The 24,784-nt window shown below is 44.3% G+C and overlaps 1 protein-coding gene across 1 annotated transcript in view; it reads right to left on the bottom strand.

Annotated features, from left to right (window-relative positions):
• The window catches only part of LOC144586942 (uncharacterized), a 269,494-nt gene that overhangs the window by 223,463 nt on the left and 21,247 nt on the right, over positions 1-24,784 (bottom strand). The gene's annotated exons all lie outside the window — the stretch shown is intronic.

The raw sequence follows: 24,784 nt of genomic DNA on the forward strand, positions 1-24,784 counted from the left end.
TGAGTGCTATACTTACCTGGTTACTGTGTGTTGAAGTGGCTTCCAGGAAAACTTGCATATCACTCCAACACTCTTTTTGAGCAATTCCAGAGCAATGGCTACAAATCATCCACATGGTTAACTGCAATCGTCATCTCTAAAGAACATTTCATGGTGTCTTGCAACTGGATTGGGGTGCAGTGTGGCACTTTTCTGGAGGCCTAGGAGTTCTTTCTTGCTGTCAGAGTAACTCTGACCAAAGAGGAGAAGTAGCCATAAAGTCTTCAAGAATTTTGAGAATTCCTTAAAGACTCCAGTTCTCTTAGGATATATAAGTGGTTGTAAGGTGTTTGTGTGCTTTGTATAGGACCAAATAAAAGTACTTGGTTATAAAAGGAAGCCTGCAAGTACATTTTCCCCTTTGTCAAGGCGGTAATGTCCCCGTCTTTTCTACCTGTGCCCTGCTCTCCCACAGGATACTTCTGCAGTAGTAGCCTACCTAAACAAGGGGCATGCACAGATTAAATGTTAGTCAATGCTGTCCCTGAAAAACAGGCATCCATTCAGCCATATAGCTCAAGCAGAGCGCATGGGACAGAATGATTTTTCCTCTGGGAAAACAAAAGTTTGAATAAGACTAGTCAGCTAAAATATGCTGCAGTGTATGACACATTTCAAGGGCATGGTTGGCTTGCAGGAAGGCTGGACTGAAGAAATCTGGCTGTGAAGGGAGAATGTTTGGGCGTACAGGCCAGCTGTGGTTTCTGTGGGGTCTGGATATACTTCAGAACATCAGACCTTTAAAATTCAAGTGGACAAGGCTTTTTAGTACATCTTTTGGTGTTAGGTTATAGGTATGCTTTTTTTCTGACAGGTGCAGTTTGAATGAAGGACTTGACATATGGGTAGATTGCTGATTGCAAAGCAGAGTTTTGAGTGGCTTTGCTCACTTGCTCATGGTCTTCTCCAAAAGAGGTATAGTGTCATAGATGTCTACACGACAAGTAGAAGTGTCCTGAACCCACATTCATTTCAGTACAGTATCTCCAAAGCATTTCTTAGTCTTCAATATATTGGAGGCTTTTTTCTTGCTGATCTTGGTAAGCAGCACATTGGTGCAGCAGTTGAACTTTAAACAGCATATCATAGATAAAGAGACATGCCATGTTCCACTGTGAGTTCTCCAGCTCAGTCGCATGTTGCATTGTTTTATGTCCTTAAATACTGTATAATAATGCTGAGCCTTTAGATCTTGCACCTTGTGCAATGGATATATTCCATTGCTTAGGGTAAGTTTTAGCTAGATTAGGACCATTGAATTGGTGGAATGTAGGAGTTGACTCACCAAATTGCCAGTGATTTAATGGACCTGCTCTAGTTGTGACTTTAAGCCAGTATCTGAACAGCTGCCTTGTAAGATAGGTGATCTTTACACTCCTGTTTTGGATGAAGGCCCTTAGTCTAAGATTTCCCTGATTACAATAAAAAATGTACTCCAGTCCATCTGGAGAGCACCGTATTGAGAAAGACTGGTGTTAAGAGAATGGCTTGTTAACCAAATAATCCAAGGTGAAAATCAGATTTGTATCAGGCACTTCCTGATCATCAGGTTATTAGCTACCTTCTATCCTGCCTTTCTTCCAGTAAGCTCAAGGTGGCATATAGGCTTCTCCGTTTTATTTCAAAATTTCTGAGGATGGTCAGGTTGAGAGAATGACTGGCTCCCAAATCACACAATCAGCTTTAAGGCTCACAGAGAAGTTGAACATAGATCATTAAGTTTTCAATATGGTGTATTTAGTTATATAACACTAGGTTGCTAAACAACGGAAAGAGCAACAGATGGTTATGATTAATTTCACAGACCTGTATGCTTTCCTACAAGGGTCCCATGAATTCAGTAGGATTAATTTTGGGGTCTGTAGGCAGAGGGATACAACCAAGGGCTATATCCACTCTTACATCATCTGGTGGGTTCAAGGGATAAGGTGAGATTTGACCTTAAAATGTCTGCAGTGTATGAGACCAAATTCCATTTTCAGAAAAAAATATAGTGTTGCAATATTCTTCCCATTTTGCTCCCAACTTTTAAAAGGGGTATATGTGTTGATCTGTTATTCCAGCTGGACAGTGGAGTCATTTCACTACAAAGAGAATGCAAAACAAATCTTACTTTAGCTATCCAACAACAAAATGAGAACCTAATGCCCCAAAGTGACTTCTTACTGACTATGGATTACTACTTCAGTGGACTGAAGTGTAATTTGATGGGTGAAGATGTTTCAGTGCTTTTGGTACTGCTGCTTATAAGAGGAAATAAGGTGTTCTACTGAGCAGAGTTATTCTGCTGTTTGCGCTTGGCCACATTATAGATGTAGTGAGAGATTTCCATAGGATTTTTGATAGGTAGGCAAGTCAGCAACATAAGGGAATGGAGGAAAGCAAAAAACTGGTTATTTCTTCTCCAATAACAAAAGCATTGTTTGCTGTGTGATATCAATGTGTGTTATGTGCTGTCAAGTTGGAACTGACTTAGATCGACACTAACAAGACTTTCAAGGTAAGTGAAATATTTAAGGAATGGCTTCAATAATTCCAAACTCCGGTACCTTCCATGGCCAGGCAGGGATTCTAAGCCAGCCCTCCTGAGGCCTAGTCCAACACTGTCCATTACATCACATTGTGTATATGTGTGTCCTCATTAGCTACATGTTAGGATTGTCACTGAATGAAAAACAGCTGCATTCCTTTTATAGTGCAACTGTGTTTTTAGTTATTTTTATAGTTGCCCAGATGTAGCCTCATCAAACATTTGAGAGGGGAATATAATGTAGCTTAAGTATAGTCTCATGCTTTGTTGTGGGGGCAGAGGTGACGATCTAGTAAACGAGAGAAGAGACCTTGTAACCCCAAGCCTGCGGACTGTAGCATCCAGATGCTTATGTAAGGTAGGTGAAAAGTGATTGTCTTAATCGCTACCTAGAAGCAGAAATGGCAGAGAACAAATGAAGCTGCTACCTACCAAGGCTGGAGAAAAGATAGGAGTCTAACCAATTACTTAGCAAGAATATAATGGCAAGAGTGTTAGGGTTCTCCTAATCTCTGGAAGCAGGGTTAGCAAAATAAAGATCTATACTAAACGTCCTTCTGGTGTGGTCTTTAAAAATGCCCACATTATACGATATTTGATGCACCGTGGGGATTGTGCTAGCACACTACTCCACTCACAAGTTCTCTTGGTATAATAAATAAGGACTGAGCACCATATTTGAAAAGAGGTATGAACATAATAGTGATCACGTGATCCCTTTCCATTGTTATTGTGGATTGCCACCTCTGCATGGCCCACGGGAATTTCATGTCCAAAACTGTGTTAAGTAGTGGAACGGGAAGCTGCTCTTCTCCACCCCAAAAAATGTGCATGCAAAACAAGATAGACCTGAGGAGTCAAAGCAAAGTAAGCATAGTAATGCCAAAGAACAGCAAATAAATTAATTTATGCTGGAAAGGCAGTAGTAAATTTCAATCTTCCAGTTTTGACATAGTTTGGGAATAACTCCAAGAAGAGCTTTTGAAACAATGACCAAATTCAGGCTACTCTTAAACATGGCATCTACAGGCAGATTTATAACTATAAGGAAATGGCCTCAGTCCCAGCATTTTCCATTGCAGAGATTGCCAAAATGCTGCTCTTGCTGCTGCTTGGTACCCCACCCCAAAAAGCCATTGTCCATAGACAAGTACATCACAGCAGAGAAAGCCAGGAACCACTGAAATGTGACAAAGGTGATAGTTCCAAATGCCAAAGAACAAGTCAATAGGATGTCCCTTGCGTGGGAAGGATCCCAGTGAAGTTCCAGTTAATAACACTGTCAGTAGATCCCCTCAGATAAAATTTCTGATCAAGGTGTATCATCAAACTTAATCTCAAACATAGCAACTGCAGGAAATTTACAGGACACAGATTGAATAGACAATGCCTAAATTTTAGCGGAAGACAAATCAAGTCTGCAGTTACAATTCAGTGTGACTTTGCACAGTGGGTGGAGGAACATTGGGTAGGCAACAAAGCTCTTGTTCCAGGGAGACTGCCTTCTCACTGAAACATGCCTGTAGGCTCAACTCTAAGGAGGGGGCCATGGGGCTCTTCCTGTAGCTGAGTGTTCGGCATGTTTGTGTGAGAAAGAACATTCTGTGGAGGCTTTTGAAATATATGCCACTGTTATGAAAAATGAATGTTGGGCATGTTCTAAAGTATCTTTGCCAAAGTTTAGATTTTAAAGTCTCTTTTGTAAGGCCCTCTCTGGACTTTCGAAGTTCAAGGGCTACCTGTGTCAATAGAAAGACATCCCAGTGGACAGCTTTTGCTGGCAAATAAGGCAAGACGCCTATTACAAAAATTGTCATAGTAGGAGTGAAGTAGGGTGTTCTAATCCTCATTCCTTAACTTTTCAACTAGACTCTCAAAATTTCTTTGATTTTATTTTCTGCAGATCCCAGATGAGACTGGAAATAGGCCTGTGGTTTGCTGATGAGCATTCAGAGAACTATATTGCATACATATATATAGCAATTTGATTCCTCCCAATAGGCTGTCCTTTGTGCAATCAGCATGCCTGATTCCTCAACCTGGTCTCTTAACTAAAGCATAAAGGAAGAGCCTGCTGGAAGAGCAGATGGTTATAGGATTGCCCCTATGTAGTAAACAGTATTTCAGCTACTGTACATTTGGTTTCTTTTGTTTAGTCATTAAGTCATGTCTGACTTCATGACCCCACGGACCAGAGCACACCAGGCCCTCCTCTCTTCCACTGCCTCTCGGAGTTGTGTCAAATTCATCTTGGTAACTGATGACACTGTCCAGCCATCTCATCCTCTGTTGTCCCCTTCTCCTCTTGCCTTCACATTTCCCCAACACCAGGGTCTTTTCCAGGGAGTCTTCTCATGAGATGGCCAAAGTATTGGAGCCTCAGCTTCAGGATCTGTCCTTCCAGTGGGCACTCAGGGTTGCTTTCCTTCAGAATTGATAGGTTTGTTCTCCTTGCAGTCCAGGGGACTCCCAAAAGTCTCCTCCAGCACCACAATTCAAAAGCATCAATTCTTCAGCGATCAGCTTTCTTTATGGTCCAGCTCTCACTTCCATACATCGCTACAGGAAAAGCCATAGCTTTGACTATGCGGACCTTTGTCAGCAAGGTGATGTCTGCTTTTTTAAGATGCAGTCGAGGTTTGTCATCGCTTTCCTCCCAAGAAGCAGGCGTCTTTTAATTTCATGGCTGTTGTCTCCAACTGCATTGATCATGGAGCCCAAGAAAGAAAACTCTGTCACTGCCTCTATGCTACGTGTCAGCAAAGCAAGATATCAAAATTAGATGAAAAAAATAAAAATTAAACATCAATGAATGTCAATTTGGTTGTCATGCCTATCAGCTGGAAATGGAAGCCTAATTAATTAATTAATTAATTCAATTTTTATACTGCCCATCTAACCCAATGGTTACTGTGTTAATGTACAGTCCTGTGGAAAAGTTTCTTGAAAACAAAACATTCAAATTGTAACGTGAGTATCCACTAGAGGATGCTGTTTTATTGCAATTTTACATTCCTTCATGCTGCTAAAATAACAAATAAACCGAGCACCTTTGTGCTTCTATTACTACCAAACTTTTTTATTCAGCAGAAAATCAAAACTTGGACAATGTTTAATAATAAAATAATCTTAAAACTGCAGAGGTCAAAGGGATCCTATGGATCATCAAGTTGTCATGCTTGGTGATTCTATAGTGTTATGTCAGTTGGATTTTCATACTTCCCAGATCCTACAAATATTTAAAATGGACATTGCTATTGCTTGTACTGATTGAATCTGCAGTTCATTCGCATGCATCTATACAAACAATGAAGGGAGTTTATATGTGAATTGATAAAAATTATTCCTTCACAGCGTATTCATGGTCCATAATGCAGGCATTATCAAGTTACAGGAAGTCAGATTTCAGTTGAATATCAGGAAAAACAGTTAAAGTGGTATGACAATGGAAGCAATTACCTCAGGAGTTGGTGAGCACTCCAACACTGGAAGCATTCAAGAAAAACATAAGATAATCACCTGGAAGATAGGCTTTGATTGTATTCCTGCAATGAGCAGAGGGTTGGACTTGATAGCCATGAAGGCCCCTTCCAACTTCACTTTTCTATGATCCTATGATAATTCAACAATTCAATGGTGAAATTCAGCATCACACGCTGTAGTGATAGGTACTGACTTGGACAGCTTTTAAAAACTCATAGTATAATGGAGTTGGAAGAGGTCTATAAGGCCATTGAATCCAATCACCTGTTCAGTTCAGGAATCTAAATGTATATTTGACAGATGGTTGTCTAATTTTCTCTTGCACGCCTCTGGTGTTGGAGTGCTCACCACCTCCCAAGGTAATTGCTTCCATTGTCATACTGCTTTAACATTGGGAAGTTTTTCCTGATATTCAACTGGAATATGACTCCCTGTAAAATGAGGCCATTATGCCTGCACTCTGGAATGATTAAAAACAGCTCCTGTCCCTCCTCTGTATGACTATCTTTCAAATATTTAAAAGAGTGCTGTCCTATCTCTCCTCAGTCTTCTTTTCTCGAGGCTAAACATACACAGTTCTTTCCATCTTTTCTCAAAGGATTTCTAGTTAACTTGATCATCCTTGTTGCCCTCCTTTGAACTTGTTCCAGTTTGTTGGCATCCTTCTAATGAATTCTGGCTCCTATCTTTATTTACTGTATTGTTTAGTTGTTGGTCTGAAGAAGAAAAAAGGATTAAAACTGTTGAAAAAGCTGTCAGTGTCAAGTGCACCAAAATAATTATTCCCACCTTTTATATTACTATGGGCTTTGCCTAATCCGGGCATTACTACATTCTTCTTTATACATGTACAGTATGTAAAACATGCTCATATTTATAAAGGCTTGAGCAGTGCCTCCTCTTTATAGTGAGTTGGGAGGGGTGGTTTTTTGGTTTTTTGGAAGGTGAAGATGATATTCTATCAAGAAATGATTTTGCTAAATTCTCATTACATACATGCACAGAACTGTTTTGATATGTAGATTATGAATTTGCAGGAAGAAAACAGGCTGAATTACAAAATTCTATTGACTAGCTAGCTCCTTTTTGCATGTTCTTAAAAAAAAAGACTCATCGAAACAGTTATTTTATTTCTTTTAATTAAGTATACTAAAGGTATATCACAGCCTCATGTTTTCTTTTATTTCAGTGTACTATTTGTTGGGCTTTGAACCGTGTCTTAGAACAGGGATCCCCAACCTTTTGCAAGTCAGAACTCTTTTTTTATCATAGCCAAATAACCTGCGACCTCTCTGCTATATTTGCATAAAAAAACCCTTGGCAATCCCTTTGGGGTCAGGAAGACTGAGGTTGGAAAACACTGTCTTGGAACAACCATGATGCCTGGCAGAATTGTTGTGGTACTTACATAGACAAAATTAGCCAGACATGAAGGCAACTGTGGTGCCATGGATAGAGCGTCAGAGTAGGACTCGGAGGTCAGTTCCATAGGCCGTCCTGTGGTGGAGAGATGGTGGCAAAGGTGAATGACTTCTTGAAAGTCTTGCAAACCTTGAACACTCTAGCAGGATCACATTATGTCAGAACCAACAGTTGGGTCTTGGAGGCGGGGCTTTGTTGCGGTGCTGCCAGCAACTCCAGAGAGGAGCTCTCTGGAAAAAGCTGGAACCCTCCGGCCCGGGATCCCCCTTTTGAAATGGGGATCAAAGGAGAGTCTAGAAGAAGTCTCTCTGAAGCAGATGGTGAGCAGCAGAAGGAGAAGAAAGGGAGGCAGACCCGGACTTTTTTCTTCTGAAGAAATCACTGTGCACGGACTGGAGCGGGCGCCATTTTTTGGCACTGAGCCGCGAGGAACCCTTTACCGGGGGAGAGGAGAGCAATCAATATAAACTAATAATATATAGCAAGTAAGTAAGCCGAAGCCTCTGATTTATGAAACAGCCTCATTAAGCTGAAATAAGAATGAAAATATTTGGCTGAAAGAATAAATGCAGCGGCGGGTTTATCTTATCAGTCTGACTCAAAAGCGAAACTAAGCTTCTCCAAGTGAACTATTAAAACACCAGGCTGATTCTAAAGCTGAGAGTCTGAGATGGAAAAATAAATCTTATGTTTCTGGAAAAGAATCCCAGACAGCAACACCATCTGACTGGATTTAAGAGACTTCGGTGGATGCAGTGTGGCTGGGATACGTTACTCTTTGCCTTCTCTGGACTTTGTGAACTATAAATAATAGAATCTGGTGGTTTTCGGGAGAAGGCGCTGACGTGGCCGACTGGACTAAGGAGCATTAAGGGGTTAATGAAGATCACAAGACGAGCTCCAAGGACAATCTACTGGACAGTTTGAGACTCTGTGACTGTTGTTTTGTTTGTGACCGCGTGTGAGTCTAATAATAGAAGCTTGCTGAACTCAGGAGAAGAAGAAATAACTGCGACACGGTTCTAATTGATATTGTATTTGCTGGGCTAAAAGTTGATTTTTATACTACAATATTTGGACAAAGATTGGAGGGAGATCTAAGGGGAGGTTTATGATGAGGGGTTTGAATTGTTGATAAAATTGTGGAAACTGTGGAAGGATTTCTAGGGGGTGATTATTGTGGTATTTATACAAACCCCAAAGCTTGAGATGGACCCCAAAAATTCAAAAGAACAAATGGAGACTTGGTCTGTTCAATCCCAAAGTTCTGGAATAGTGGTGCAAGAAATAGAAAAGGAATGGCAGATTAATATACAAAGGCTAATATTATCAGGGTTCCAGCAAGTGAATGCAGGTCTTAGCAAAATAGAAGATTTGATGAAAGGGACGAAAGAGGGGACAGTAGATGCCAAACAAAACTTAAATGAAGTTGTACAGACTTTAGAATCGTCTGTATTAGACATGACACCAGGTAATATGAATGCAGTAGAGAGTTATCCAGTGACCCATGCAGCTTCCAAAATTAAAAAGCATTATGACAAAAATCTTAAGGAGGCAGAGATACTGAAACCAGACAATTTTATGGTGAAAATATGGGAAGTGAAAAAAATGGATATTCTGTCAGATGGGCTGAAAGACTGTTAAATTCAAAAAGAAACTGAACGATGGGATGTATTGTATAAATGGCAGCAACTACCAGACAATGTTGGAATAACATAGAATAAAATTAAAATTAAATGATAAGATAAAAGCAGGAGGGTAATCAAACTGTGAAAAAAGCAAAAAGTTGATATGTATTAGTAATATGAATTGATTGGATGATGTTATACTTTACGCTCTCCTATCCCCCAAAACCATTTTTCCTTTCCTATCCCCTCTTTCTTTTTGTACCCTCTATCCCTGTTCCTAAATAAAAAAAAAATTAAATTAAAAAAAAAAGAACCAACAGTTGGGTCTTGAAAATGGGCTACTGTAAATGTGTGTGTGTGTGTGTGTGTGTGTGTGAGAGAGAGAGAGAGAGAGAGAGAGATGAGAATTCTCTCATTGGTTCAAGTATACATGTTCATAGTTTGATGACATGAATGTGTGAACATTGTATTGTCCTATTGTTAGGCAATGTCTGACAGTGGCCTCCCAGTATTAATTTTTGCCTTTCATAAAACAAGAGTTAGCTTTTTAAAATTGTAATTCAATGGCTGAAATCCTGTTGTATACATTATGCTGCATAAGGCTGTTGATGTCATCAGTTATGGTTACTTTTTGGAAATAACATATTTCTGATTTCTCCCCTGAAGGTCCCAAGCCTCTCGTGGAATTCCTTTCATCCTCACTGGGAACGACAGGATGGGAGGGGGAAGTCTTTAATTACCAGAAATTGCTATCACCAGGATGATTTTTTTGGCTGTGGCAATGTTCATCCTCGGATGTTAATGTCTTTTGAATGGCATTTTGTCCATGTTTAGCTAAGTCATCACTGTCAGTGGTTCTCCCCCTAGCCTCAGAAGCTCAAGCGTGGGAAGAAAAGCAGGGGATGAAAGCGAAAGCTACACCCATTTTCTGGTGGGGGACCTTTGGGTTTTTAATTGTCCTCCCTTGTTGTGGTGGTCCTTACATGCCTTCCAGTGGCCTCTGATGTAGGGTGACTGTCTGAAGGAGCCACCTCCAAAATGTTCTTGTCCTCCGCTGCCTTGCTCAGCTCAGCTCTTGTGGCTTCCGACCCATCTCATATTTGGTCTTCAATATGAATTTAAAAATTCTTTTGTCCTTGAGTAGAGAATAGATGTGTGTGTAAGAGGGAAATTCTGGATCTTTCTCAAACTCATCTTCCAGGTTGCTCTGATTGAGAACCTTCCATTTCCCTATTGTTGTGTGATCACCCAGAAGCCACTGGCAATGGTGCGGCTAAAAAATATTGTAAATAAATATTGTAAATAAATAAATAATGGGAGTCCCTGGCCTGCAGCCTCAAAGCGTGACCCAGCTCTCTCCTGCTTCTTCCTCCTCTGTAAATTCCTGGCAGTGATTTCAAACTTTCCTGCTGGTGGGCTTGAACCTCTCTTCTGATGCAATTGTGGGCGGTGGCGGTAGAGGGTCAGAGACAGGAATTTTGGGTGAAATGTGATGGGCCAGAGTCCTCTTCCAAGTGGTCTCCTTCCCCAGATCCTTTCCTGGTGTTCAGAACAGTATAAAGGACTCCCAGTCTTGTGTGCAGGGAGAGTTTGTTTTTGCTGGGATTTCTTTTGTTTTCGCCACCACCACTGCATGGTCTAGGAGGTGGGGCTTTCCCTCTTTAAATGAGGGTGTGCCAGGACTTGGGCCCTTTTCCCTAGGAGGCTGAGCTGAGGCTTAAGACCAGGTTTGCCCGCATGGACATTTTGCTGAGGAGTTTGTTTTTGCTGGGATTTCTTTTGTCCCCCCCACCGCATGGCCTAGGAGGTGGGGCTTTTCCTCCTTAAATGAGGGTGTGCCAGGACCCCGCGCCTAACGGCGCACGAACTCCTCAAATTCTCTGACTCTATCTCTGACCCTAATATGGTAAATAGGAAAGCCCATTAGCATTGCATACACCTGGGAGGCAGGAAAGTTTTAAGGGTCGGATCATACTTCTGCACTATTAGAGAACAGGCCGGGTAAATGGGGCTTATCAGCCATGGAAGGCAGCGCATCTAGGAGAAGGAAAACTCCCAATTTCAAACCTCCACTGCCTTGTGGCTATATCCACTCATGGAAAAGGCTTCAGGAGTTAACCTAAAGGCAAAATACGGAGCTGGAGTCCCGAAGGCAGTTTGTGTCGTTCTGCCAACTCCTGCGACATTGCTGGAACCAGTCGTATTGGCTCTTGCCTTTCCATTGGACCATTTCAGCAATGTGGAGAGGAGGGATCTGCTGCTTGGGTAACAGCCTATCCTCCATACTACTTTACCCAGGCTTCATGCTCTGGAGAGGACACTCCTCGATACAGAGCATGTTACCATAGTCTCTAAAGACTGAAGGATGCCTATGATGACAAGCTAAGTCATCAAGTGCTAAATAATCTCATTCTTTTATTTCAGTGTACTATTTGTTGGGCTTTGAACCGTATCTAAGAACAGAGATTCCCAACCTTTTTCAAATCAGAACCCTCTTTTATAATAGCCAAGTAACCTGCGACCTCCCTGCTATATCATATTATTATCATATTATTATCAAGTCATATTATTCATCAATTCAAGAATGTCATTCTTGTTTATACTGCTTCACATCTGTGCAAATTAAGAGTACAGCATATCTCCACAGTCAGAGTTATTACTAAATCTCTTTTCATTATTATCTGAGCCAGGAAGACTGAGGAATTCTCTTTCAGTGCAGACCATTATGCTGGCTCTGTCTCCTCTGTGACTATGTACATGATGTCCTAAAGAGTACAGGGAGTGGAAGGGCAACATCTATATATACTTATCCTTCTCCCCCACCCCAGATATTAACTCTACCAGGGATGCAGTTGGCAATCTGATGACCAGCACTTAGGATCAGCTCCTAGTCCACAGGGACCATGTGACAGGTGAATAATAGTAACACTAAGTTCAAGAAATAGCCTCCTCCTGAATGAATGTCGCATTTTCTGAATGAATCTGAAAGCGTGCAAGTAGGAAGATCTATACTGCCAATGCAAGTCTTATCTGTAGCCCATTGACAGCATCTGTCTGCATGTCACCTGCTAATGTTAGGAGCATTCAGATACCACTAACTGGCATCCAGTGCTAGGAAGCCACACTTCAGTCCTTTGATTCCAGCTATATTCGTGTGAATTGGCTGTATTCTGTATTGATAGTTAGGATGCAAAACCCTATTCTCCCATGCAGTAATAATCTCCTTTCTATCCAAAATTTTCTGTGTTTCTTTGGAATAAATCCATTGTTACTCCTTCCTAAAGAAGACTCACTGAAATGCAGAGGAGGTGTTAGTCAAAACTATCTTAAATCTCTTTGAAATCAAGGGGCATACTCTGTGTAGGATTATTGTTAGATTTATCTCTTTGCCTTTCTCATTTGTGAACTTTTAAGCCAGTTTTGCCAGGTCTGTATCTTTTTTTAAAAAAGTATCCTCTAGGATTTAAAGTTTTGGTACAATGTTAACCATTAGAACTTTCATTGTCTTTGTAAAAGATGCCCTTCCTTAGTGCAGATGGCCTTAAGATCTTTGTTGATCAAAGGTGACAACTGCATATTTGAAAGAAAAACTATGCAGTACTAGGCTGCTCCTTCTATCTGCCTGGTCTTATCCACACTGACAATGTATAAGAAGCCATGGATTTGTAATGTAATGATATAGAATAGCTACAGGCTATACCCAGCCAGCAAGAACCGTATTTCCCCCTGCTTCTTATTTTGTGTACTACAGAGTGTGTGTTTGAGGATAAATCCACTTACTCTGATGTTGTAATAAAGGAAGGGCTGGTCTCTTTCCAGGTCAGAATTCTCTATATTGATCAAACTCTACCCTGGGGATCATCAAGCTGTGAAATAATAAAACAACCAACTGCAACAGCAGCTCAGATTGTGTTTCTTTTTACTCTTGAGATGGACGAATACTATCCTGAGACAAAACAGTGAAGGAAATAATTACAGCTAAGAGGTAGCGGCAAGCAATTTTACGCTTATCTGAGATTTAACAATAATGGGGGTGGGAAGCAGCTCCGGGGAAGCTTAAACAGATTGCTTATCCTTGAATGGCCCAACCACAGGGCGGGTTCAAGCTCCAGTGCCATTTCCGGTTTTGGTCACAAAATGTGGATCAGTGCCTTCCTCTCCCAACCTCATGCCCTCCAGGTGCTTTGGTCTGCAGCTCCAGGCAGTATGGGCAGTGATTAAGAGCCATGGCAGTTATAGTCCAAAAACACCTGGAGAGCATCCAGTTGGGGGAAGGCTGCTTTGCCTAAGCATCAAGACACTATGCAGATGGAAGAAGTTGAACCTGTGAATTGTTTTGTGCCGTCAAGGCACCTCCGACTTAATGGTAACCCTATGAATGAGGGGCTATCCAAATGCCCTGTCATTAACAAGCCTCTTCATCCTCTGTAAACTCAAGCCTGTGGCTTCCTTTAGGGAGTCAATCCATCTCATATTTGTTTTTCTTCTTTTCCTGCTGTCTTCCACCTTTCCCAGCTTTATCGTCTTTAGCAATGAGTCGAGTCTTCTCGGGATGTGCCCAAAGTACAACAGCAGCCCCAGGTATATGTACATATGTATCCATACGTGCATGTATGTTTTAACTTCTGCGTGGAGGGTGCTCCGATCTCCCTCCTTAGGATTCTCTTCTTCTATCCAGTGCCTCTCATTCTCCATCTTAGGGACATGCACCTGCAGCAACGTGGACGCCTTCCTCTCCTGCGCCTCCCTTTGTGCCACAGCCGTTAGGCACAGGAATCCTGGCACTAGAATTGGCAGCCAATCCAGCTGAACACTGTGCCACTCTTTAAGACAAAGAGAGAATAAAGTCACTACCTTTTAATTACTGTTTCTGGTTTCACTTCTTTCCCACTGACAGCCATCAAATGCAAAAAAGTGATTGTGGATTTTCATGCCAAAAGATTTCCCTACTATGTTTCATATATTGGAGTGGTTCTTAAAAACAGATCACGGGGTGGTATAAAAGCTGGGCCAGGAAAAATGATGGTTAACTATATTTCTTGCTAAATTGGCCACCCCTTCATTTAAGAACTGGTGGGAAGCAGTCTGCAGGCTTTTATTAGTCCTGAGGCTACTTGTGTCCCCATAGCATTGGTTTAACGTCCTTTGCCATTTGTTTTATCTAAACACCACATTGGTCTCTCTCTCTCTCTGTCTCACTCATTGCAGCCTGACCAATGTCACTGTGTGAGGATAAAGTGGGGAAGACGTTTGCTACAGATACAACTTTTAATTCAGCAAGTGAATTATCTGGCATGGAATCTGAAGGTGGGCATTCAATTCCCCACTTTGTCTCCTCAGCAAAGAACCAGCTTGGATAGGCTTGGGCAAGCTCCACGGCCCCAGAGCGCCTTCAGAAAAAGAGAACAGTAAACCACTTCTGAATACTTTATACCTAAAAAACTCTGGAAAAGATTGTCATAAGTTTGAATCAACCTGATGGGCCATAATAATTATTATAGGGATACCCACTGTAGTGGGGTGCGTAGTGCAGGGATCCCCAACATTTTTAATCCTGCGGACTGGCTGGGTAAGGCGGGGCACCCCCTCACGCTCGTGCGCATGTGTGAAGGAGCATGCACTTTCTCTCATGCGTGAAAGAAGGAGGGTGCTTGTGCGGGTGCGTTTGCGTGCGTGCATGAATGGTGGTGCAGCGCTCACATGCATGCACAAAAGGGTGGGGGAGTGGTTGTGTGGGCGCTGGCATGCGCGCATGCACAAAGGGACTGTGCGGGGGGAGTGCGTGCGGGGGTGAGGGGGAGGTCTGTCTCCGCAGCCCGGTCCGGCTCAGACCACAGACCAGCACTGGGCCATGGACTGGAGGTTGGGGACCTCTGATGTAGTGGATACAGTGATGGACTAGGACTCAGGAGGTCTGGGTTCAAATCCCTGCTCAGCCATGGAAATTCACTGGTAGAGTGGATCTGATAAAACCAGTAAATATTTCCCTAGCAAATATCTCCCTTACCTTGAAAGCCCTGTTAGGATCGCTATAAGTCTGTTCTGACTTGATGACACCTAACAGCAGCAGCAACAACAATAACTGTTATTATTAGTAAGTAAATAAAAAAACACTTTGGAAATTAATTTTTCCAGATTACAACTCCCAGAATTCCTGGTGATAGGATTTCTTGGGAATTATAATCTAAAAGTCTGATTTTCCCAGATCCGGCATTTGTTTATTCATTTTTTAAAGGTGATCCAGTAAGTAATGAGATCAGCTTGGTCAACTTAGCCTTAGTAATATTTTCAGTGTCCAGTTTTACAATTAATTGTGCTTTATGATTTGCATTTATGATTTTTGGATGCAAATGAACTTGTGCACATAGTTAATTTAAAGCAGTTGGGCAGCTAAAGACACTTATTAATAGTTTTAAATGGAAAGTTGTTATGAACTGCTTAATGTTGATAACTGATGGTCCCTTTTGAGTATGCATGTGTTCCTGGTGAAAACTGCCTTGTATAAATTTAGATTAAAAAGTATGCTGGAGAAAAACAAGTGTCTGTCGTGGGCACTAGTTTAGATTTCTGCAGAAAAGCAAGGTTTTGAGATCAAGAAGTGAGATCAAGGGGTTATTCTTTGATATATTATCTTTATAGTGTGAACCTTATGTCTGTTCTCTAAGAGCAGAAGGAAACTTGACTTCTCAGTGATTGGGCCACAGGACAGTAGCACAAATGGGGGAGGAGCACACTTTCTAAATGGCTGTGGCCCTCTTTGGGGGGAAAATCCAGTTATAGTGGCTCGATTGTTCACTGAGTTCAGTAACCTGGTTTCAGAGCCAGCTGTTGGGAATTAAATCCCCCAGCATGCCTTCTGGGAGAAAAGGCGACTTCTGTGGTCCTGGGCAAGTGGCATAGTCCCAGAGCAAACCCCCCCCCCCCAAGAAGAAGGGTATGCTACACAAGAATGTAGAATAGGTGTCAAATACCCTAAGGTTTTCAGGCTTGGAATCAACTTGACAGCATAATTATCCAGTCACATTCCTGAAGCGAGTAGTCTCTCCTGAGTACTTGTTTTAAGATGTACTTTTGTTGTACAAGAAATGAAAGATGTACAAGAAACAATATTGCTCTTTTCAAAATTAAATATGACCTATAAAAGGTTAGGAGAGTGGAGTTTAACTTCAAGACCAAAGGTTCTACAGCACTGTAATGGCTAACTAATTTTTCTTCATCGTGGTCTTCTGTGAATGCACACAAAGGGTTAATCCGGCGCTTGCGTCGGTCCTCTCGGAATATTCCAGAGCTCTGAAAGAGAAAGCAACAAACGTAATGATGCCCCTATTGCGCATGCTCCCGCCCGCCCTAGCCTCAGTTCCATTTCTCCGCCTTGCGGTTCGGAACCTCTCCTTTGAGCTCCGTTTGTTTATCTCTTTGGACAACTCTTTTTCGGCTTTTTTGACCTGGACTGGACTGGATCTCTACTACTTCTACTGCCCCTTGACGCGGACTGTGCCTGGACTTTGGTTTTTCGCTTCTCCCTTCAATTTGGACGCCTCGGATTTTTTCCCGCCTTTTTACTGCTCCGCGGCCTCTTTCTACCCTAACGGCTTATGCCGTCAGGTCCCTTCAGCCGTTGTGTGCGCTGCTCCCGCAAGATCCCCCACCAGGATCCGCATGATCTCTGTCTTTTTTGCCTGGGGGCTAGACACCTCACAACGTCCTGCGTACATTGTAGGACTTTCACTAGAGCAGCGCTAAAAGCCAGACGACAACGGTTGAATTACCACCTTTGGGAGTCCACTCTATCGGCCACCAGACCTTCGGATTCGGAAATGGTTTCTCCTGCGGCTACCCCACGGCGGGAGGCGGACACGTCTCCCCAACCGGGACCATCTAGGCCATCCGCAAGGCAAGCCAAACAGCCTGCCTCTAAAAAACCAGCGGCTAAGACGGGATCTGACTCGTCTTCAGCTAAGCCGGCGAAACAGGGTAAGGCGAAATCTTCAAACAAGACTAAGGATGTTCCCGCTAAGCTCCCGTCGATCTCCGAGTCCCTCCCATCTCCTTTACTCGAGGAATCATCAAGGGAGAAGGCGTACTTGTCGGAGACAGCCGCTTCTCTGCCTCCGCGACAAGTCGAGCCGGTCATGCCGACGCGCATGGTTTCTCCGACCCCGAGTCAGCTTGTTGCTGTCACTACGGGTCTCACTTCTGTCCCGCACAGCCCATCCACTCATGGGCTTGGGTCTCCGGCTCCGTCGATCTCGACCTCTCCCTCGCGCTCGAGGTCTCCGCGGGGGAAACGCCGTAACAAGACGAAACACACCTCGCCACCCCATTCGAGGTCGAAGTCGCCGCGGGGAAAGCGCGCGCACAAGAGGAGGCACAGTTCAACATCCTCCTCTTCGTCGCAATCCCCGCGAGGACGGCGTACCCCCAAGAAGAAGCGCTCTGCCTCCCATCGACGTCGGGATAAACATCGACGTCGGAAATATTCTTCCACCTCATCTGATTCCCAGTCCCCTCCTCGAGCTAAGCGTCATCGACACCGACGCCGCTCTACCTCCACCAGCTCGACGTCGACATCGCCGGACCGACGTCGACGGCGCAAGAGGACTAAATACGTCTATATCGCGTCTTCATCGGACTTGTCACCCCCTCATCGTCGACGTCGACATCGCCGGGGCGAGGTCGACCCACCTATCAATACCTCATCGCAGGCGCTTCTACCTGCCCCTTCCGCGATCATCCCTCCTCTGCCTCAACCGTCGACATCGAATGTAGGGATCGACGTCGGCAATTCCTCGCGCAAGAGGAAAAGGGACGTTTTTTCTTCTGACCCGGACGAGGTTTCCTCGGTCTTGTCTACCAACTCGGACCGGGACCTTCCTCCACAGCCGGACAACGGTGACCCCCCAGAGGGGGAACCAGTGGGCTCAGATATAGGAGATGCCAACGTCTCCTCGCCCTCTGAGGATTTTTCCTCGTACTCTCAAATGCTATCACGACTTGCTAAGACTCTTAAGCTTGAGTTGGACCAACCTGCGCCTGCTACCGAGGACCTTATTTTTGGCGACATAAACCAGGAAAGGTCTCCGCCACCTAGCTTGACCTTTGTACCCGCAATACTGGACATCATAAAGGATCACTGGGCACATCCTTCTGATACTCCTGCCTTACCACGTAGAACGGAAAATTTTTACCGGGTTCACGGTGAGGATACGAAATTCCTCACTAAGCACCCGGTTCCAAATTCTTTAGTGGTGGAAACCAGCTGCACTAAACCTACTGGCAAATCGCATGTCACCCCTATCAACAAGGAAAGCAAAAAACTAGAAATAATTGGCAGGAAGATCTACTCGCTCACGGCTTTCCTCATCAAACTAATCAACTATCAGACGGCATTGGGAGCATATCAGAAGCAACTGTGGTTGAAAGTTTTGCCTGGGCTTAGGCTTGTCCCCCAGGAGGTCAGACAGGGTTTTTTAAATTTCTACGAGGAGGCCCAGACTGTCTCTAAGTACCAGCGCCTCTCTACTAGACATGCAGCAGAGGCAGCGGCCAAGATCTTAATGTCAGCTGTCACGCTCCGCAGACATGCCTGGCTGAGAGCTGCTACCATCTTGGAGGACGTGAAGGCCAAAGTGGAGAACCTGGCCTTCGATGCTACTGGCCTCTTTAATGAAAGGACAGATACCCATCTAGAAGATCTCCATAAGGCCAAAAAGACGGCTAGATCATACTCCATTCAGACACAGCCACGCTATAACAGGTTCCAGTGGCGGAAGTCTTACAGCCAGTATCAGCAGTCTTCCCAAAACTTTAAGTCTTACAGAAACTTACCTCAACAAAGATCCTCGAGGGCATCCTCTTCTGCTCCCAGTTACAGATCTCAACAGTCTCAGCGCAGGAAATCTTTCAAACCACCTGCCAAAAAACCTAAACGTTATCTTTGACTCTCCAAGAAATTTTTCGTTCCACTCAGACTCCACACGGCTTTCCCCCTTTTTACACGACTGGCTCTCAATCACAGGCGACGCGTGGGTCCTAAACATCATTGCCCACGGGTACCAGCTGGAATTTATCGAGTCTCCTCCACTAGGATTCGTATGTCTCACACCCTTCGACGTCGCTCTAGAGGAAGAGATCACGTCACTCCTACAGAAACATGCTGTCGAGACAGTTCCCATCACAGACCTGCGAAACGGATTCTATTCCAGATATTTCGCTGTACCAAAAAAAGACGGAGGCATACGGCCCATCTTAGATCTCAGGCTTTTGAACACTTACCTTCGTCCTCGTCGTTTTCGCATGGTCACGCTGGAATCAATCTTGCCCCTGTTAAAGAGAAACAACTGGTTTGTGGTCATAGACCTCAAGGACGCTTATTTTCACATTACTATCCACCCCAGTCATCGCAAGTACCTTCGTTTCCTCTTTCAGAACACTATTTACCAGTTCCTGGCCTTACCCTTCGGCCTCTCGACGGCCCCAAGGACTTTTACAAAGGTGATGGCACCGGTTGCGGCTTACCTACGTCTTCAACACATCCACGTCTACCCATACATAGACGATTGGCTTCTCGTCTCGCCCTCACGAACTCAGGCCTTGAAGGACACCAGGCTCGTTCTTCGTCTACTGCTGAGACTAGGACTTACTGTCAACGTGAAGAAATCCCATCTCTCCCCTTCCAGAGTGGCCCACTACATAGGTGCTCGTCTGGATTCCCGCGTCGCCCGGATCTTTCTGCCCGGGGAGAGGATCCGCAAAATTCAGAGAGCGGTCAAACGGTTTCGACCAAGAGCTCTAGTGACAGCGAGGCATGCGCAGCACCTTTTAGGCCTCATGTCGTCTACAACCCCCGCTCTGTCCCATGCACGACTCAAACTAAGGTCTCTGCAGTCATGGTTTCTTGCTCTGTTCGACCCTATGACGGACAGTCAGAACAAGCGTCTTCGAGTCACCAAGGAACTTGCAATCCAACTACAATGGTGGGCGCATGCACCAAACCTCAGGATAGGAAGACCATTTCGTCCCCTGCAATTGACGGCTCAGATAACCACCGATGCCAGCCCGTCGGGTTGGGGAGCGCATTGTGGTCCCCACAGGATACATGCGCTTTGGTCCCCACGAGAGGTCAATCTTCACATAAACCTTCTCGAGATGATGGCGGTCATCAAAGCCCTTCGGGCGTTCCTCCCTATGGTACGTGGTCGTGGTGTTCAGATAATAACGGACAACACCACGACCATGTACTATATAAACAAGCAGGGCGGTACACACTCCCCGTCCCTGCTATATCTCACGGTGATCCTCTGGGAATGGTGTCGTCTCCACCATGTTTTCTTGAATGCAATACATGTTCCCACGACAGACAACACGCTAGCGGATTGTCTCAGCCGGCTTCCGTATCAGACCCACGAGTGGGAACTCAACTCCCAAATATTTCACCACCTGTGTCTCCTTTGGGGCACCCCCACTCTGGATGTCTTTGCGTCTCAACAGAACGCCAAGTGCAACAATTACGCGTCCAGAGCAGGGATAGGCACCGGATCCCTAGGAGACGCCTTCATGCTCCGCTGGGACCAGCCCCTGCTGTACATCTTTCCGCCTCTTCCACTGATCCAGAGAGCGTTGGTGAAACTTCGGCAGTCACGGGTGAACGCCATATTCATAGCCCCCTACTGGCCTCGCCAAGCCTGGTTCCCCACCCTCGTGGAGATGTCTTCAGAGTTCAGGAAACTACCACAACTACCCGACCTCCTGACCCAGGATGCAGGCGCCATTCTTCACCCAGATGTGGATTCACTACATCTGACTGCCTGGAGGATCTCCCACAAGTCAAGGAAGTGTTAGATAAAGCCAGGAAACCGTCCACCACTTCCTTATATGCACAGAAATGGAAGAGTTTCCTCAAATTCACCGGGGATAGGGGTCTTGTCCCATCCCCTGTATCCCTCTCCACGTTGTTGTTATTCTTAAGACACTTGTTTGATTTTAACCTTTCTTTGTCTACCGTTAAGGTCTATCTGGCTGCTGTCATGTCCTTTCAACCCAGGAACTCGCCCTCCTCACGTTTTTTCTCACACCCTACTGTTAAGTCTTTCTTGAAGGGACTCTCTAACTTGAGGCCCCCAATGAAACCACCAACCCCGCAATGGTCACTCCAGTTGGTTCTTCGATCCCTCACGCGCTCGCCCTTTGAACCAATGGCCACTTGTGATCTCAGGTTACTGACTTTCAAAACGGCCTTCTTGGTGGCTATTACCTCCGCACGTCGTGTCAGTGAATTAGCAGCCCTGCGTTGTGATCAACCATATTTGCAGTTCTTCAGGGACAAGGTGTTGTTATATCCCGACGTCTCCTTCCTCCCCAAGGTCGTTTCTGATTTTCACCTTAACCAACCTCTTTCTCTTCCAACGTTGTTTCCACAACCTTCTTCCGATGTCGAGCGCATGCTCCACACCCTGGATGTACGAAGAGCTTTAGCTTTTTATGTCTCCAGAACCAAGGACCTTAGAGCTTCTAACCGATTATTTGTTTGTCACTCCGGTTGCAAAAAAGGGTTACCTGTAGCACGGTCTACTCTCTCCCGGTGGATTGTCAGCACGATTTCCTTGGCCTACGAACTACACCTTAAGTCTCCTCCTCTTGGGTTACGTGCTCATTCTACTAGAGCCGTTGCTTCCTCTACGGCCCTGCTGCGTGGCGTTGATGTTCCGGATATCTGCAGAGCCGCCACGTGGTCTACCCCGTCGACCTTCATTACTCACTATCGGCTTGACCTCAGGGCCAAAAAGGAGACAACCTTTGGGAGAGCCGTGCTCACATCTCTGCTACAGTGACATCCCACCGTCCGGTGAGTAAGCTTGCTAATCACCCTTTGTGTGCATTCACAGAAGACCACGATGAAGAAAACGAGGTTACTTACCTGTAACCATTGTTCTTCAAGTGGTCATTCTGTGAATTCACACAATCCCGCCCGGCCTCCCCTCTCTCTGTCACTGTAGGGTATGCTCCAAGGATGTATACCTGTGGCGAATAAATGGAACTGAGGCTAGGGCGGGCGGGAGCATGCGCAATAGGGGCATCATTACGTTTGTTGCTTTCTCTTTCAGAGCTCTGGAATATTCCGAGAGGACCGACGCAAGCGCCGGATTAACCCTTTGTGTGAATTCACAGAATGACCACTTGAAGAACAATGGTTACAGGTAAGTAACCTCGTTTTCTGTGGCATATGTTTATCATAGAAGAATAGCAGTGATACCACAGCACACTTAAGATGGCCGAGGATTATATTCTTCTTGCCATTGCACAATACTGCTATGGTTTATACTGATATGTATGCGCACAATGTTTTATGGACAATCAGTACCAACTGTAAGTGGCTTATACTTAAACATTGACAGGGAAATGGAGGAGGGGGAAATGTTGGCCATGGGTGTGATTACAACCATAGTTGTAACCAAAGATGTGCTGGTTTCAATTATACAGTACAGTATGTACTTTTGCTAACAGTGCAATCCACTGTGTTATAGCAGAGATGCATAATTAGAACTTGGGAGTTCTGTGTTCAAATCCCTACTTGGCCATGAAAACCACTGTGTAACTTTGGGCTAGTCACACACACACACACACACACACACACACACACACACACACACACACACACACACACACACACACACACACACACACACACACACACACACACACACACACACACACACAGAGCCTGATCTGTTTGTAGGGTTGTGGAAAGAAGGGAGCTTGTCCAGATAAATCGTTTGTTCCTCCCCTCCTTTGTGCCACTTTGTGCCACATGGTCACACCGTGCCAAGGTTTCAGTCCACACCCACTTTTACAACTGCGCCTCTCTTGTCTTGAAGAAATCAGCATCATTTAAAGAAATTGTTTTTAAAAAATTTCAAATATTTTGGAAATGCTTCAAAAATGGTCTATTGTGCAGGATCTTTTTTTAATTAACAGTAACATTGACAGCTTTTAGTCTCAGCTCCTTTCAAAATAACTCTTTCAAAAGTATTAAGGAAACACTAAATTATCTGTACTTTTTTAAAATTATAAAACTGGCTGCTTCCAACTGAAGAAGCTGATGCTGTTTGAACTCCAAATCCTTGTACAAAATGAAACAAAAACAAAATCACCTATAGGAGATGGTGTTAAAAACCTGTAAAACTAGAGATTTTGCCACTATTGGTACTGATTTAAACCTTGCAATATTTGAATGGCAAAAAATATACCAATATAATAACCACACAATCAGGTATATGTAGGTGAACAAATTATCAGTTGTGATGGGCCTTGAGCTCATTTGGGGAAAGACGGGATATAATATGTACGGTAATAAATAAATAACCTGGGCTAGAGTCAGGGGAAAGGGAAGTGAAAACCGGGGCAAGGGAATCAATAAGTTAGGCAGATAACACCATCCTACTGGCAGAAAGCAGCAATCATCTGTGCTTGAAATGAATTTTAGTGAAAGTAAAAGAAGAAAGTACCAAAGCAGAACTGCAGAAGATAAAAATCATGACCATAGAAGAACTGTGCAACTTTAATGTTGATAACGAAGAAACTGAAATGATTTTGTTCTTTTGGGTTCAGCCATCAATCCAAATGGTTAACTGCAGCCAAGAAATTGGAAGAAGCCTGAGACTTGGAAGGGCAGCAATGAAGGAATGAGAAAAGATCATGAAGTGTAAGGATGTGTGACTGGAGACCAGGACTAAGATCACCCAAGCTGTTGCATTCCTGGTCACTAAGTACAGGTATGAAAGCTGAACAATAGAAAAAGCTGACAGAAAGAAAATTGGTCGATTGGAATTGCAGTGCTGGAGGAGAACTTTTCAGATAGCCTAGACCAGTGACAGCGAACCTTTTTGGGCCCAAGTGCCCAAACTGAAAAAAACAAACAAAAAAACCCTGGTGGGCGGCGATGGAACTGGAAGTGGTGGTGGCAGAAGTGGAAGTGGCAGCAGAAGGGGGAATCCCAGGCACGCAGGTGCCTCGAGACCCCACTCCGGATCCACCCCAGGGCCAGCCGCTCTGGATCCTCGCCCGCCACCTGTCGAAACGCCAGCACCGCGGCTGCAGCTGCCTCCTCAGGTTTGGCTGCCGGGTGGGGGGAGGAGTAGCGATCCAGCAACTTATGGCTCACGTGCCCGCAGAGAGGGCTCTGCATGCCAGCTGTGGCATGCGTGCCATAGGTTTACCATCACTGGCCTAGACTGCCAGAAAGACAAACAAGTGAGTCCGGGGTCAAATCGGGCCCGGACTACTGTATCTCTGGAGGCAAAAATGATTGAACAGGGTGCCCTACTTTGGGCACATAATGAGAAAGGAAGATTCTGGAAAAGACAGTGATGCTGAGAAAAGTTGAAGGCAGCAGGAAAAAGGCCAAATATGAGATAGTTCAACTCCATGAAGGAAGCTACGGGTCTGCTGAGGACAGGACACTTTGGAGATCGCTCATTCATAGGGTTATCATAAGTTGGACATAACTCTTTTTTTCATTTTTTTCATTTTTTAACATAAGGGGTAACAAAAAGGAAAAGGGGAATTGGAATTAATGAGGAAGAGGGGAGACAATAACATACTGATATCCAATCTATATCTATTGCCATATTAAGATTTTAAGTTATACTGTTTACTCTTTTCTGCCTTATAGATAATGTTCTCA

Source organism: Pogona vitticeps, chromosome 2 (genome assembly GCF_051106095.1).
Source record: "Pogona vitticeps strain Pit_001003342236 chromosome 2, PviZW2.1, whole genome shotgun sequence".
Classification (NCBI taxonomy): Eukaryota; Metazoa; Chordata; class Lepidosauria; order Squamata; family Agamidae; genus Pogona; species Pogona vitticeps.